The sequence below is a fragment of the Brassica rapa genome, chromosome A01, assembly GCF_000309985.2.
Source record: "Brassica rapa cultivar Chiifu-401-42 chromosome A01, CAAS_Brap_v3.01, whole genome shotgun sequence".
In the NCBI taxonomy this organism is placed as follows: domain Eukaryota; kingdom Viridiplantae; phylum Streptophyta; class Magnoliopsida; order Brassicales; family Brassicaceae; genus Brassica; species Brassica rapa.
This window is the reverse complement of record NC_024795.2, coordinates 19,179,919-19,198,682: the sequence shown is the minus strand read 5'-3', so window position 1 is coordinate 19,198,682 and position 18,764 is coordinate 19,179,919. Positions and strand designations below refer to the sequence as shown.

The 18,764-nt window shown below is 33.6% G+C and overlaps 1 long non-coding RNA gene across 1 annotated transcript; it reads left to right on the top strand.

Annotated features, from left to right (window-relative positions):
• The first annotated feature begins 9,182 nt into the window (after window positions 1–9,182).
• Window positions 9,183–12,449, top strand: LOC103860285. The gene is made up of 3 exons (XR_631340.2): window positions 9,183–10,908; window positions 11,008–11,145; window positions 11,453–12,449. It is a non-coding gene; the product is annotated as an uncharacterized LOC103860285 (long non-coding RNA).
• The last annotated feature ends 6,315 nt before the right edge of the window (window positions 12,450–18,764 follow it).

Here is an 18,764-nt window from a genome sequence, read left to right as displayed (position 1 = left end):
TCTTCTCTTGCATTCTCGGCAGTGAAAGTCTGCGACTTTGGTTACAATAGTTGATGCCCAGATGGTCGGAGTTGGATTTAACCGCCATACTTCTGGGTAAGAGCTGACTCTTTCTGTAAAGGCCTTTGAGTTAAATGCTGGAACTCTTTGGTTATGCACTGAAAGGGTTCCATGAAATGGGTGAATGAGATGTCAAGTTTAAAAGTCCAGCAGTAGGAACAATGGTTGAGCCGCCCATCAAAGTTATACCTCCATTGTCAGCGAACAGGTAAGACTTTTTGGGTTTATGTGTCAGAGCTGATGAAGTTCGCTAAGTTTTTTTGGGTTTATCTGTCAGAGCTGATGAATCTACAAGATGTTGTTGTATCCTTGAATATTGCAAGTAGGATGTTGCATAAATCTAGCTCTGTTTTTTGATGAAATATTTAATTTATTGATCAACTTTGCAAAAATATATGTACAAAGTGTGGGTTTTCAAAACCAGTGACCAAAGAATGACTACTCCAGAGCTATTTTAAGACTGGTGAGTTTCAAACCAACGAACTAGGAGATGCAACTTTAGTTTCATATAGTACATGATACCGTTCCTCACTATTTTGTCAATCAAGCGAGCCAGCTGCTCCACCGGCTTAGCTGGGCTGTGATGCTTCCTATCCTTTCTCTCCCTCCAAATGAAATTTAGCTCTGTTTTGTTTTTGTCTTTTGGTTACATTCCTAGAAGATGTGGAATGTGAATGCCTTGTTTGTGATGTGATTGGTTAGATGAAAAGCTTTTGATTTCTTTTATGAATAATATTCAAAGTTATCTGCTGACGGGACATGGACGAAAATATAAACATTATTTTGGTTATTTGGTGTGGATGGAAAGATTCTGATTTTTAGAGGTCAAAGTGGTCTCTGAGTTACAAAGAAACTCTAACCTGTCGCGTACACTACGCTAACATTAGAGGAATCGTTGAAGATGATTTGGAATAATAGCTCTGGTTGGGTTACTGATTTTGAGGCTCCAGTAAGCTCATGTGATGTTTATAATACATGTGTGGACTTTATGGGCTGTGTGTGAGATCTAATCCTCCGAAGTGTGCATGCTTGATAGGCTTTATACCAAAATCAGATGAGGAGTGGAGTAGAAGGAACTGGACTGGTGATTGTATGAGAAGAGCAGACTTATCTTGTCGTGTGAACTCTTCTGTAAAAAACAACAATGATGCTGATGTCTTCGACACTGTTGCAAATGTAATGCCTCCTGATTTATATCTAAGATCGGACGATGAAAGATAAGATGCAAATGCAGTTTACTGAGGCGAAGGAACAATGATGGATGAGCCACTGATAACATTGTTTCATGTACAAGACATAGTATGGAATTATAAACCTTATTATAATTTATAGAATAGATTATTCACCATTTACATTCATGAATTAATAAAGCTGAACATCAGATGAAAATAGTATGTAACTGATAAAAAACTATTATATCCATTTATACTTATTTGACAAGTGATTTTTCGCATTAAAAGTTGAACTGGCTAAAGTCTATATTTGCAAAAAAATTTTGCATTTGAATTCTCACGTTAAAAGTTGAACTGGCTAAAGTCTATATTATTGACAAGTGATTTTTTGCATTTGAGCTCTCACTTTAAAAGTTAAACTGGCTAAAGTCTATATTACCTTTAATATATATATATATATATAATTTATTATATAATTAAAAAATAATTTTATATTAATAATATTAGATTTTTAAAATAATATAATTCTTATATATTGTGTTATTATATTGAAATAACATTTTACTATTATTAAAAATTAAGATATAAAATTTTAAATGTTTTTTCGCAATCGAGCTCTCACGTTAAAAGTTGGACTCACCAAAGTCTATGCTATCCTTAATATATTTATATATATATAATTTATTATATAATTAAAAAATATATTAATAGTTTTTAACTATTAAGTTATAAAAATTAAGATATTTTTTTTACAATTAAATATTAATCAACCAAAAATATTTGTATAAAGATACTAGGGTCGGCCCGCCCTACGGGCGGGAAGTTAGAAAAAAACTATTTTATATGAATTTACATTAATTTTATGAAGCATTTTTTTTAAAAAAAATATAGATTGAAAACGATATTATAAATAAAAATAAATAAATAGAATTCAGAGATCATGTTGTTATTTTTAATAAAATATTTTTAGACTGAATTAAAATGACAGTAACTTTCATTATTCTATGAAGAACAATCTAATATAATAAGATTAATGATGTCCCTATATAATTATGCAATGATCATGGAATTATCTAAACCAAAACAGCCTTCTATTAGTGTGAGTAGCTTGGTCTGTGTATGTGTATGTTTTAATTAAAATATGATAGTTTTTTCCTAATGAAAATTATACTTCAACTTCCTAGCCACTCTTTAAATTGAATATGGTATATCGTTATTAAATAAGTTTAGAATTTATTAGATAAGTTTTACTATTAATTTAGAAGTTATGAATATAGTGGAAACTTGCGTTATGAATTAACAATATATTTAAATTAAATGATAATATTGCACGGATGTTTTTATAGCATTCATACTCGTATGTAATAAAGAGCTTATACTGCAGATGCGTGTATCACTACAAGAAAACAGCGGTATTCTGACGGACGTTCCGACGGAAAATGAATTCCTCGGAATATACCGAGGAATTTCCGAGGCAATTCCGAGGAAACACAAAATTTGGCTTCCTCGGAATTTCCTCGGAATATTCCGACGGAATTCCGAGGAAAATTCATCTCGTCGGAATATTCCGACGGAATACCGAGGAAACTAGTATTCCTCGGAAAAAACCGATGAATTCCGAGGAAATATTATAGACGTTAGAGAGCCGTTGGAGAGCCGTTGGGGGATTTTAAAAATTCCGAGGAAATTCCGACGAACTAGCCGTTTGCATCGGAATTCCGTCGGAATTTCCTCGGACTGTCGGCAGGATTTCAACTATAAATACAAGCACCCCTCTTCCTCTTCATTCACTCCATATCTTCATCCTCCCTCTCACTTTCTTTACACACGAATTTGATTCATAAAAAACATGTCTTCTTCAAATTATTTTCGTTCTTGGATCGATCGACCTCATTTGGATCCGAACACGAGATTGCTTACGGAAGAATACCAACAAGGTATAACCGAATTCATGGGGTTAGTTCACCGACAACCGGAAGCAAAAACAGGTATGTTAAGATGTCCTTGCTCTAATTGTAAAAATAAAAAAGTTATTAAACAATGGGATGTTTGGACTCATCTATATTTGAGTGGGTTTACACGAAGTTACAAAATTTGGTATCATCATGGAGAAACTGATTATGAACATGGTAGTACTAGCGAACCTCAGCCAGCGGTTAGATTAGAAGATCCAATTAGAACGGATGTAGATTACGGTGTAGGTACTGAGCAGATGGTAAATGATCATTTTAGAGGGGAAGATTTACCCAATGCCGAAGCTAGGAGATTTTATGATATGTTGGATGCTGGAAAGCAACCATTGTACGAAGGTTGCAGAGATGGTCATTCAGCTTTATCATCTGCTACAAGATTGATGGGCATTAAGACGGATTATAATTTGGCTGAAGACTGTGTGGATGCGATTGCTGATTATGTAAAAGGTATTCTACCCGAAGATAATGTAGCTCCTGGCTCATACTACGAGGTTCAGAAACTCGTAGCTGGTCTTGGTTTATCGTATCAGGTAATAGATGTATGCAGAGACAACTGCATGATTTATTGGAGGGCGGATGAACAGCGGGTTTCATGCAAATTTTGTGGGAAGCCTCGTTATAAAGATACGAGTGGAAGAGTTCCAGTACCATATAAAAGGATGTGGTATTTGCCTTTGACGGAAAGGTTGCAGAGGCTGTATCTGTCTGAACGCACAGCGCAACCAATGAGATGGCATGCGGAGCACTCAACAGATGGTGAGATCAGACATCCTTCAGATGCAAAAGCGTGGAAGCATTTCCAATCAAAGTATCCCGACTTTGCGTATGAGAGAAGAAATGTCTACCTTGGATTATGTACTGATGGTTTCAGCCCGTTTGGCAAGAGTGGAAGACAGTATTCTCTATGGCCAGTCATTCTTACACCATACAACCTACCCCCAAACTTGTGCTTGCGACGAGAGTTTTTGTTTCTCTCGATTCTCGTTCCCGGACCAGAGCATCCTAAGAGATCACTTGATGTGTTTCTTCAGCCACTAATATATGAGTTGCAACAACTATGGGCTCAAGGTGCTGAAACATACGATGTTTCGTGTAAAGAAAACTTTCAAATGCGGGCAGTACTAATGTGGACAATAAGTGATTTTCCAGCATATGGTATGTTATCTGGATGGACAACGCATGGAAGGCTATCATGTCCATATTGTCAAGATAACACTGATGCTTTCCAACTAAAACACGGAAGGAAAACGTGTTGGTTTGACTGTCACAGGAGATTTCTACCACCAGATCATCCATATCGTAGAAGTAGGAATTTGTTTACGAAGAACAAGAGGGTGTTTGACAGTCCACCTCCGGAAATTCGTGGGAAAGATTTGAAGACACAACTTAGAGATTTTGGTGCAGAAAGGACGCCAGACGTCGGTGGACATGAGCATTTTCCGGTAGATGGTGTTGGAAACCTACATAACTGGCACAAAAAAAGTATTTTTTGGGATCTGCCATACTGGGAGGATCATCTACTAAGGCATAATTTAGATGTCATGCATATCGAGAAGAACTTTTTTGACAATCTCATGAACACGATCCTTAATGTTCAAGGTAAAACAAAGGATAATTTGAAGTCAAGACTCGATTTAGTCGATATATGTGATCGTTCAGAACTTCATGTTGATGAGAGTGGTAGGGCTCCTTTTCCCATATACCGACTTGATGCAGCGGGAAAGGATGCGTTCTTTGATTGGATTTCAAACGATGTGGAATTTCCAGACGGTTACGCATCTAATTTGCGTAACTGTATCGACAGAAAGGAAGGAAAGTTTACTGGCTTGAAAAGCCATGATTGCCATGTAATGATGCAGCGCCTCCTTCCGTTTGCCTTCAAGGAACTATTACCACGAAATGTTCATGAAGCAATTGCAGGGATAAGTGGTTTCTTCCGCGATTTATGCACAAGATCAGTGACTCTTGAAGGTATTGAAAATTTGAAGACTAATATAGCTGTGATTCAGTGCAACCTTGAGAAGATATTTCCTCCCTCATTTTTTGATGTTATGGAGCATCTTGTTATTCACCTGGTAAGAGAATTGGAACTTGGTGGTCCTGTGCAGTATAGATGGATGTATCTGTATGAGCGGTATATGTTCCATTTGAAGAAGATGGTGAAAAATTTAAGCAGAAGATTTAGGTGGAGTTGGCCTTGTAGTCGATTTAACCGACTTCGGAGAAGAAGCCGCCGTTCACGTAGAGGATGAACCAGTGATTGGAGAGTTTCACCAAGATCCAAATTCAGATTCATCTGGTGATGACGACTCGGAAACAGACTAGCGTCGACCTTTTTTTTTTTTTTTTTTTAAAGGAAAATTCCGAGGAAATTCCGAGGACAAATAGGTTTTCCTCGGAATTTCCTCGGAATAGATCTTCTCGATTGAAAACCCAAAGTTCCTCGGAATTTCCTCGGAATTTTCCGAGGGAATTCCGAGGAACTCTTTATGTTCGTCGGAATTTTCTCGGAAAATTCCGAGGAATTGGGGATTTGATTATAGATTCTTTTTCCTCGGAATCTCCTCGGTATATTCCGAGGAAATGCCGACGAACATAAGGATCTCCTCGGAATCTCCTCGGTATATTCCGAGGAAATTCCGAGGAACTTGGGGTTTTAAATTGAAAACAACGTTTTACGGATTGAATAACACGTATATAACCTTCATTAAGTGTCATAACCAGATTATGATGTTTGGAACTATGAACTTTGGTGTTTTATCCAATAACAAACACTTTTTACGATTACATGAACGAAAACCACACAACATAAGAGAAACACTTATACACTTTAATAAACGGTAAAGGGAATACTTACAATTATTTTTGAAATTGTGTTATTTCATGGTTTATGATCATCTATACAAAGAATCCTCAATGGTATGCATTATAATTGTATAAGAAATGAAATACGGCGAAAATAATCGATGTTTTAAAACCCCAAACCCTGGTTCCTCAGAAATTCCTCGGAGATTACCGAGGGTATTCCGAGGAATCCTTGTTCGTCGGAATATTTTCATTTAACCGGGTTAACCTAGCCGCCAAATATTTCGGGAAAATTGAATCAAAGAATTCCGAGGAAATTCCGACGGAAATATAAAATATTTCCGAGGAAATTCCGACGGATAGTTTCCGTCGGACCCCTCATAATATTAGGGCGAGCCCGATCTTCTTCCCCATTTCTCTCTTTCTCTCCGCGCCGCACAGCCTCTCCTCTCGCGATTTCCGGCGACTCCACCGTTCTCTCTCGCGTTTTTCCGGCGAATCTCCCCTAATCCTCCCCCATAATCATGTAAGAACCCTATCCCACTCTTTTAGGTTAGATTTGTATGGTTTTTAAGTAGATTTGATGATTTTGGAATGAGATTTATAGATTTTGTTAGGGTGAATGGTAGATTTGTGTAAAATCGAGTTTGATTATGTATTTCACTTGATTTGAATTTTTTTTTTAGTTTTTATTAATTTTGTGGTTATAAAAATCGAATTTGAAATTATATATATATATTGAAAACGTTTTTTGTATATAAAATCTATTTTTTGCATTTTAAATTCATTTATATATTTATTAAACATTTTTAAAATCTATAAAACTTTTTTTAAGATTAAAAATCATTTATATAATATTTAAAAACATTTTTTTGTGGTTATAAAACGTTTTATGTATTTTATATGTAAAATATAAATTTCTATATTTATTAAACATTTTTAATATTATGAAAACTATTTTTGTAATTATTTAACATTTTAAACATTTTTAAAACTATTTTTCGTTATTATTATGTTTTTGGGATTTATTTAAACTATTTTTAAAATTTTTAAACTATTTTTTATTTATTAAAACTTTTTTTATTAATTATTAAACTATTTATATTTTTGTGATTAAAAACTATAATTTTGAAATATGTTTTTTTTTTTAATTTACAGGTCTAATGATGATCAGATCCGGCCTCGCCAGCGTCGTAGCCGGGGTGGTATGGGGAGCCAGTCTCGGGGTTCTTCCAGCCATGTTCAGGATTCCGTTTCGCCCCACAGCTCATACCATACATCTCCCTCTCCATTACTCGCTCCTGCTGCTCCCGCTCCCGCTGCTGCACCCGCTCCTGGTCCCGCTGCTGCACCCGGTCCTCCGGGAGTGATGAGCGTTGCGGAGTTGGTTCGACAGCCCGGTCGTGACCATCTTCCCTATCTCACTGAGTATCCACATGGACATGGTCAAACATGGTAATTTAAACTTTTATTTTTTATCCTTAAAATTTGATTGATTATTAATAATTTGTTCTTTTTATTAGGTTCAACCGATCCGGGAACGGGATCAGCGCATGGATCAACCGTATGATGTACTCTGCCCTCGACAAGGGACATCCGACTTTCACTCACTTTCCCGTCGAGAAGCAGCATCTGTGGTTTCGTCAGTTTGCGGTAAGTATTCAAAATTTTTACTTATATTTTTTATTTATTAAAACTATTTTTTGTGATTATTAAACTATTTTCTATATTTATTAAACATTTTAAATATTTTAAAAACTATTTTTTTAATTATTAAACTATTTTTATTTATTAAAACTTTTTTTTTGGTAATTATTAAACTATTTTCTATATTTATTAAACTATTTTTTATTTATTAAAACTATTTTTGTAATTATTAAACTATTTATATTTTTGTGCTTAAAAACTATTTTTAAACTATTTCAGCAAGAATTCAACTGGAATTCCGATGATACGCTCTCTATTTATAACCATTTTGTCCATAAAGTTATGGACAACTATGGGAAGCAGATGTACGAGTGGAAGAAGAAGTGGGAAGCAAACAAGGTAGTTTTTAATTTATTAACAATTTTTAATTTATTAAACTATTTTTTAAATTATTAAACTTTGTTTTTTTTAAATTAAAAGGTCCCAAAGTCGATGAACGACACGGTATGGAAGGAGTTGTGTGAGCATTGGGATAAGGAAGAGACGAAAGAAACTTCTTCCACCAACTCCAACAACCGCAGGAGCGACCGTAAAGGGAAGGGCATCTACAAGCATAACTTGGGTGCCCAATCTATTGCCACTCTCGCGGATCGCATGGTAAGTTCAACCGCTTTTTCTTTAATTATTTAAGTTTCAGAATTTTATTTTTTATGCATTTTTTCAAATTTCTAATGTTTGTTTAATTTATTTTTTTTTCAAGGCGGAAGAAAATGAGGGCGAGCCGGTTGATGATCTCGCCCTAATGAAAAGGGCGTATACCAACAAGAAGACCGGTCAGATTGATGATGGTCTTGTGAGGGACGTGGTCGACCTGGTCCAAACTCAGGTGTACGACGAAGTGTCTCAGCTTCAAACCGATGATGACGATTCGACGGCTTCGACCAACTTGTCCCGGGTTCGAATCAACGAAATCGTTGAATCGGTAAGTTTTTTTTTTAAAAGTTCAATTTATTTATTTCTTGATTTTTATTTTATCATCAATTTATATTATCTAAATTTGGTTTTTTATATTTCAGTCGGTTCCAAAGAAGAAGGGACGTATGGTCGGTTTGGGTCGTCGCTCCCGGTCGGCTGCTCCTTCTTCTGCACCACCGCCATATGTTGATCCGGAAGTTCTTACGGCTCAGCTGAAGGACAAGGATGATCGGATATCTGCGTTGGAGACCCAGATGGCAGCTCAACAGGCGGGCTATGAGACCCAGAAGAGGCTCAACGAGCAGATGATGGAGATGATGAAGAGGATGTACCCGAACGAGGTGTTCCCGAACATCCAAGACCCGTAGTTTTTTTTTTTTAATGTTTTATTCAATTTTAATTTTAATTTTAAATTTTAAAATTAAATTTAAAAAATTTAAATTTTTTTTAAAAAAATAAATTTTTTCGAAATTCCGAGGGAATGTAGTTCCTCGGAAAATTCCGAGGAACTTTCTTCCCTCGGAATATTCCGAGGAACATAATTCCCTCGGAATTTTCCGAGGGAATGGAATCCTCGGAAAATTCCGAGGGAGTTTTGTCCCTCGGAATTTTCCGAGGAACTCCATTCCCTCGGAATATTCCGAGGGAAAATATGTTCCTCGGAATTTTCCGAGGAACATATGTTCCTCGGAATTTTCCGATAAACATTCCGAGGAATGTTTTGTCGAAACTTCCGAGGATTTGACCATCGGAATTCCATCGGTTTATTCCGAGGAACCATCCGACGAACATATGTTTCTCGGAGTTTCCTCGGAATTTTGTTTCCTCGGAATTCCGTCGGAAATTTCCGACGGAATTCCGAGGAAGTATGAATTTCCGAGGAGATATTTCCGAGGACTTTTTTCGTCGGTATGTCGTCGGAATAGCGTTATTCCGACGACATACCGACGATTTTTTCCCTCAGTATCCCGATGTTTTCTTGTAGTGTATTATCTTGCAAAATATATTTTTGCATTGATGTATTAATACTTTGAAATAAAATTGTTTATCGTACAAAGGAAATCGTACAATATTTTTAAATTTCAGAGTGTTCATTTATTCAAATAGCTAAGTAGGAGTAATATATAATAATATGTTTGCGCTATTGTATGAACAAAAAAAGTTAGGAGCACCATTTATCATAAAATCATGGATCGTAAAATTATGGATCTTAAAAAATAAATTGATGTAAATGGGAAAAAAAAATATATGAGCATTATTTATCATGAAATTATGGACCTTAAAATAAATGGATGAAAATAGATAAATCAAATAATTATTTCTTTTTTTTTTATTTTTGCTAAAACACGTTAACCACATGTGTCTTCTCTAAATAATTAATCGTTATCTGTGTTTTAATGTTGTGTGTGTGGCCTTGGACTTGGTTTTTCATGTAAGAAGTTTGTCCAAGTTTTGGGGTTTTAATAATCAGTTCTTGATGTTTTAAATGTTTGGTTTATATATCGTGGGATTAAATGGCGACTATTATTTGGTGGACCCACTTCCTTTTTTTTTTTTCCCATCAATAAGTTTTTATATTAAAGGAATCGGGCCAAGCCCAGAAAGCATATTACAAAAAAGCCCACTAAAAAACCAACTCGGGTTAAAATTCGTTATCCAAATGGGCCCATTACATCCGGCCCAACTTGGAGAAACCCTAAAGTCATCCGGCCCATTTAAGAAAAGCATATTACTTGGTGGACCCACTTCCTTTTAATGTTTTTTTTTTCTTTCATTCTTATTTCTTAAATATCTTCCACGAAAGACTTTTTTTTTTTCTTAAATAACTTTGTAGACATTTCTAAGATCCATTCCATTTTAAGGCCTCATCTTCTTCCTATTGCTAGAACAGGTAAACATTAATTTCCTATTTCCTCTCCGCTAAAAAAAATGGTACATCTAACCTATACTAAAAAGCCAAATATAAACCCCATTTAGCCTGTCCACGTAGGACTATAAATTCTAGCCAATCATATAGCTTCATCTCTCCACATCACCACCGAATATTGGATCATCGAATTGGACATTGTTTGTGGGCCAATCATATATTGTTTTCGGCCTATCTGTAAGAAGCTTCGGTTGCGTCTTTACACGTTCCTTTCTAATTCTTCGAAACGTTAGAGGTTATTAATTCATCGCTTTAACAAACCTCTTAATACCATCAATCCGCGTCGAGCATGATCTGAGATTGATGCATCTTATCCCTCTGCAAGTTGGTCTCTATGCACCTATAAAAGGTAAGCCCTCTTTCCTTGAACATCATCCTCTCAATCCGTGATAACACCAAAGTTAATTTTATTGTGTGAATGGCTAACTAATCAATCTTTCTTCTTTAGTGGCTTCTCGCTGCAACACAAGAAACTGCGATGAACGGAGAGTCCTCATCGGTTCGAATCAGCCCTAAGCACGAAGGAGTCGTGGAGATCTCTGATTCTGTACCTCTCATTCCTCCTCTCGGGATCTCGGTCATCATGGTCACTCTCTTCTTCTTCTTCTTATGATTTGAATCTGAAATTGAAATTTGATATTGGATTATGGATTATGGAGTTTTAGTTCGTCTACGAAATGAAAGTGTATCCTTGATGTCCTGAATATTGCTTGATTGTCTGTAAGGCTTATTGTTTTGTCTATTTAACATAGAAAGTTTAGGTCTTGGATTGTTTGTGTTTAACCACAAGCGCAACATTTTTTTGTAGCTCTGTTTGAGAGAAATTTAGTGTTTGAATCCATATGTGTTTTTGATGCCAAAAATATAATTTTCTGCTGTTTATCTTTGTTTAGATACGTGGCTATGTGAGGAGATGGAGTTGAGATGAGGATGATAGCTCTCACTTCACCTTGAAATAATTGATCGACCCGTTCAAGACGACTGACTACTCGGTTACTCTCGGTTGACAAGGAGGCGTTTACTCACTGAAAAATCTCTTCCGAAGTGTTTTCCTTTCCAAGAGTCTGCTCAATTGATTGATTTTTCTTTTTTCACCTTCTCTGCAAAACTTTTTTGGTAGCCAAGAGTCACTTTTTATAAACTTCAGGCTTCTGAACTCTCATTCTAAAAATGGATTTTTGTGTGGTTCTCTCATTCTATGATCTTTTGTTCGTCTGATATGTTCGATTTCAAAAGCAAGTTGTTATCTAATTAAAGCATTGTCTTTATAGGAACAGAAGCGATGATGACAAGAGAAGAAAGCTGAGTCCTCTGGAAAGAAACAACACAATAAGTAATTTAGAAGAACAAAGGGAGCTGAAGTTGCAAGACATGTGGACTGTCCGTTGCATTAGCTTTTTTATTTTATTTCCAAGTTCAACGAAGTCAGAGCACTTCAAGTCTTTTATAGATTATGTTTTGTTGCTCTATATTTTCTAAATTTGCACCGCTCAGACATTTGCAAGTTAATAAATTTGCACTTCCACCCAGACTGGCCTTATCCAGTTTACCTTACCGGCTTACACTCACAACGCCTTATAGTTTTTAATTTAATTTCAAATCACTACAAAGTCATATGACTTCAAATCGTCAGCACATCTATTTCTTTAGCTCTATTTGTTAAGAAATAAGCACCACACTTCACTTCAAATCGTCTGCACATCGAAAGCATTATTATCTAAATGAATAATTTATTCCTGCGACACCACACTTCCTGATACCATCATTAACATCTCAAACAAGTTACATATGGTTCATTAAATCTACATAATAACAACATTCCACGAGATATATTGAAAACAAAACATTAGGAGTGCAAGAATGACACATAACATTAAGCCAAAAAAAAAAAAGAATGACACATAACATCATGCGTGAACGACAACAAATCACTTTAAAGCTGTGGAGGGATAGTTTATATGTTGCTTCGGTGAAAATGTTAAACTCATCCTCTCTAATGGTATTTTATTCACTCTCATATATGGTTACAAAATTAAAACACATATTCTTCCTTACTTCTCATGCAAGTAAATCAAAACTAAAACTCATCCGGAATAGCAGCCGACGTCTTAATAAGCATTATCACAACCACTAATAATAACAAAATATGTTACTATTCACAAAGGTGAGTAAGAAATTTCTGAATGTAAAATATATACCATCCATTTAATTAGAGTGATCACAATGGCACTACTTAATAATTAATATCCATAAATATATTTTCCTTTTATAATTTAATAATTAATAATTAGAGTGAGCACAATGGCATTAGACTTTAGAGTGATCACAAGTTTAACTTCAATCGATTACTTAATAATTCGATTACTTCATAATTAATATCCATAAATATGTTTTACTTTTCTTTTATAATTTATGTTTTTATTGCATGTACAAAAACGTAACCATCGGTTTGGCTTACTCTTCTTTACTAATAAAGATTTACTAGGTATTTTGCCCGCACATACGGGCATAAACTTCTTATGGATACTTATTAGCTTATGTTTTATTAATCTAAAACCAACATAATAAATTATTATTTATTGTTTTAAATAGTTAAATCAAACATCAAAGTATTTATATATGTCAAATATTTTTTATCAAAATATATACTTACTATTGTGTTATTTTTTTTAAAACACTCATATCTTAGAAATAGTTTAGAAAATTTTTTTATATGATTTTTTTGCTTGAGTAATATTATTATTAATTGTTTTTATCTTAAATTTTTAAAGTTTATAATAAAATATTGTTTTCAGATAGCAACACAATATAGATAAGAATAATCTTATTTTTTATAATTCTATTATATTATTTTATAATCAATTATTTAATGTAACATATAACATATAAAATTTATACTATTAAAATAAAATTCATTTTTAATAATATATAAAATTCAGTGAAGATATTGTTTATTTTTTTTAAAAATATAACACAGAAATTTAATATTATTAACATTCGTTTTAATTATATACAAGATTCATTAAGGATATTTTTAAATTAATATATTAATGACTCAGCTAATAACAGATAATAAATCAATAATTTAGTTAAAACCTAATAAAACATGACAAATAAGCAAAATTAGGGTTCCTGGAAAAATGAAGAACCTTATTCAGGTCAAGGATGGTATAGCATACTCGAGGGCTTTCAGGGATTGATGGGTGCAAGGAATTCTAGGGCATGTATTTCACCTCTTCATGCAGAGATGGAAGCATTGATATGGGCAATGGAATGTATGAAGAATTTACATCAGTTTCAAGTTACTTTTGCTACGAATTGTTCTCAATTGGTGAAGATGGTTTCAGAACCAGAGGAATGGCCGGCGTTTGAGAGTTATCTGCACGACATAAAGCTACTGAAGACATGTTTTACTAGCTCAGAGATCATTCATGTACCCCGGACGAAAAATCAAAAGGCGGATAGTCTAGCACGATGTGCCAGAAAACAATCATCTTTCGTCATTCACATGGATGCGGAGTTACCGTATTGGTTCGCAGAATCTATATGAGTCTGTTTGTTGATGACAAAAAAAAAAAAAAATAAGCAAAATTATCTAAAATCATGGAGAACATGACAAATAAGCAAAATCACTTCATAAATAATAGTGTAGATTTTATCAGTTGATTTTCATCATTCAGATATTAACATCATAATTCTTATTTACACATTTTTTAGGATAAGAATTTAATTTAGAAAACATTGTATTATTGTAAAACGTTATCGTCACATTTACTATCAAATTATATATAAAGTTATACAAATTTTAATATATAATATCTATAGGTATATACGGATAACGGTTAGCATGATCAACTTATTGCACAAGTAAATGACAAACTATTGTTCATATTTTTTTCTTCGATTTTAAGGCATCCATGTTGTCTAATTTTCTCCAAGCTACACTCATCAAGGAGAGTAATGGCATTCTCTTTGATATTGACCATTTCAGCAGCTTCTTTAAAGCTTGCTCTTTCCATCGTATCCCTATATTATGTAATAAAGAGGTTGATGCAGTGGCAAAATCAACTCTCTTATCTCTAAACTTGACAATTTTTTGTGGTGGGTAAACTTGCTTTTATTTTAATGAATCGTAGCTCGGTCAAAAAATGTGATTAATTTTAATAATATTCGTTTGGTCTTTATCACATTATTGTTTCATTGTAACAAAAGCAGTCTAGGATCATCGAAAATTAAATGAGATGTGCTAATTTAGAAAACAAGGTAAACATTATTGTTTCTTATTTTGTATATACGAATAAGTAAATATAAAATATACAATACATAATAACTAAACATCTTCATATATATTAAAATAAAAAAAAACATTATTGTTTGTCGGAAAATTTTAAGAGGCAAACACATAAGAAACGGTTCTTTTAAGTCGACAGATGATGATTTTCCACAATAAAGGTAGATGATGACAAACTTAGTTTACGATAATACTTTTTGTGTGTGACTGTATATAAAAATGAGAGCAACTTAGAAAATTTAACATTCGATTTAGATTAAGTCTACAACTATTTGTTAGATGTTTTTTTTGATGTTGTTCAGAAAAAAAAAGATGTTGTTTTGTTAAAAATAGTTGAGGTGACATATCGTTATAAGCTAAATTATAACAAACTTAAACAAAAAATCTATTTTATGATTTTACGTAGGGGTGTTCAATCCGGATATCGGTTCGGTTTCGGTTCGGTTATTTTCGGTTTTCGGTATTTTGGTTAGTAAAATATAACTACCATTCTAAATCCATATTTACTTCGGTTCGGTTCGGTTTATATACCGTCAGTTTTCGGTGTATTCGGTTTTATACCAAAAAACATAATTATTTTGTTTGAGATCATATTATATGAATTTTAGTCATATTGTCAACACAGTCATTTATTAAAAATATATTACATGTTTAAATAAATGAACAAAAAAATAAAAATGCTTCTACCATCAAATAAAATAATCAAATCTATAACTAAAATCAAAGCTTGAAATTTTGAAAATAAAAATATGAAACAAAACAGAAACATGAAAGAAAAGTTTTTCCACTCTTCCATATTTAGTGTTCATTAAAGTCATGCTTTTTCAATTGAAAATTTTCCATCAAATTTATAATCTTCATATTAATTTAGTGAAGACTAAAATAAATCAAAAAGATCAAAAAAAGACTTAGAAAATAAGATGTCTGAATTGCGATGTATTGTTATTTAGTTATAGTTCAAGTGTTTTACAAATTAAAGTTTTTTATTACTATAAAATTATGGTAATAGTTATTAACACAAATTTAACTTATATAACAAATAGATTTTCATGTATTGTTATAAATAGATACATATTTACATGTTTCTACTTTTAATCGGTTTTTGTTCGGTTTATTCGGTTTAATCGGTTATATACCAAAGCATATCCAAATCCTACGGTTTTTATAAAATTATATCCATTCGGTTTATATGGTATATATCAAAACCAAACCATATTGTCTATTTCGGTTCGGTTCGGTTCGGTACGGTTCGGTTTTACCATATTGAACAGCCCTAATTTTAAGAGTTAATTAAATTTATGATTTGTAAAATAGATAGACAAGTTTAACATGATAAATATATAAAAAGTAAATTAATGTTTAGCTAAAAATGAATTGAACATTTTAAATATATTTAAATTATTTGTATATTTGTTTACCCGCCCGTAGGGCGGGTTTAACCCTAGTTGATATAAAAGTAGCAAGAGATTACAAAATATTATAAGCTCTAGATAATCTCATGCTCAAAATCTTAAGGCATAACTGAAATAAGAAACCCGAAGAGTTAATATGGCCCAAATTTGAGATATGAAAATACCCAATAAATAAAGCGAAGAAGAGAAAGCCCGAATACAAAGCTCAAGAAGAGGAGCCTCTTTCCTTAGTTTGAAGAAGCCCGATAGAAGGTGATTAATCGACAATGGTGGTCATCAGATGTAAAACCGAAAACCAGAATTGCATAGTTTCAGATGCGAATTTCTCATTTTGATCCCAAAAGAATGAGATTTTGTTTCTGATAAGGGAGTCGATTTGTGAGAAGATTGAAGCTGGCTCTCTATTTATCTCAACGTTTCCTTCTCGTCTCTGTCCAGTTCGTATCATATTATGTTTTTTAAAATTCTGCAGGTTCGTTGATTCTTTAAATCAGATGTCTTTTTTTCCAATTTCGATTTAAAGCCTTGAACTTTCTCTCAAGATCTATAGCGGAAGATCATCGATGTCAAACGCCGAAGGCCACCGTCTCTGTTCTAACAACTGGGGTTTCCTCTCCGCAACCATGAATCTTTGCTCCAACTGCTACGGCAATCTATGCCTCAGGCAACAAACTCGCATGAAATCCACCGTCAAATCTTTTCTCTCCTCCTTCGTCGTCACAGATCGTTTCCGTCTCTTCTCTGATGATCTAAACCTCTCGTTTGAAACCCATCAGCCGACCTGAGATAAGGCCAAGAACGTATCGAATACGATGACTCAAACGACAAAACAACCATATATAACTGGATGGACCTTTCATTGTAAGATTAGTAAGATGGTGAGGATGATGATCATGGGACAGAAACTAACCTTTTTATAGGTCGAGTTTCACCGACTCATAGGGGATAAAAAACATTGAATGAGGAATCGTGGTTTGTGTGGGTCCAAGGAGTTAAGAAAGCTCTTAATGGCGATGGAGCACTTCATCCAGTTATGAAGCAGAAGATATTTATTGCAGACGAAACGACAGGAACGAAGATCGACACAGATATTAAAGAACTTCTATTGTAGTTTGACCTTTTGGAGCTTGAAAATACGAAGAACCAGAATTTACAGTCGACATCAACAAAGAAGGAGAACGGAAAACGTGAAAATGTTGTGAGCTTGCGTTGATTTTTTAAACCCAAAAGTAATGTTAGTGAACATAATATTTTTTAAGCCCAAAAGGTAAAGCCCGTGAATATAATATTTTTTTAAACCCCGAAAAAAATACAATATTAGTGAGCAAACTTAAGCCCAACACGAAGAAATAAGGCCCATTATTGATAAGTTTAAATGATGCGGCGCGTTTCAGGAAAAGCGGACACGTGTCAACCCCTCAGAGAGCGAGTTTCCAGCTGGATGGCCTAGGAGAGAGGCAGACAATTTTATATATATATAAATTTTCTAAAATATTTCTAATATGTAAGTGTTTCTAAAATTTCAACAAAATTGGATCCAAACTGCAGTTTTGCCTGATAAACAAAAGAGCATCGAACATATGATGCATAAATATGCGAACATATGTTTGCATGAATACGAATTCATGGACTCTCTAGTAGGAGGTAATCATTTTTAGTTTGTAAGCATTGATTTATTATATTTACAAGCATTGGACTTATTTACAATTTTTTCTTATATATAATTGAACAGAATTTTGCGTTTCGCCGGAGGAGGCATGACTCAGATGAACAATGTCGCTAACTATCGGAGAGTGGAATTTTTTTCTTTCATACTTGTGTTTTGTTTTTCATTATTTTACTATCACAGTTTTGAGCTTTGATTTTAGTTTTAGATTAATTATTTTATTTGATGGTGGAAGCGTTTCGATTCTTTTTTTATAATTCTTTAACATTCTTTTATGTATGACTTCTGGGAATTTTTAATAAAACGTTAGCTTTTGACATGACTCTTTAAATTTTATATAATATGAAACCAAACCAAATAATAATGTGCTTTTGTATAAAATCGAATAAACCAAAAATCGATAATATAAAAACTGAACCAAACCAAATTAGTTATGGTTTTAAAAATGAACCAAAATGAAAAAATGAAAAAAAAATGAAACTGGACCGAAATCTGGATCGAACATACTAGACATAAGCTTTGACACAAATATCTTATTAACTATACTAACATTGGTAGTTATGTAAATACCCGAATTCGGACAAGTTTCACTGTCGTTTCAAAACAAATAAGCATTTTTCATTCCTTTTTAGTGAACATTCCTCGTTGATTTATTTGTCATTTTTCAATACCATCGTTTATTTGAAGCCTTGTTTGATAAAAGAGGAGAGGTTAAGATCAGGTCATATGTAAGCCATTGGTTATTAGATGTCAGTCAAATTACAGTCATCGATTCCAAAAGAAAATCAAGATAAACAAAAACGGATAATCAAATGAAATTAAAGAACACAAACAAA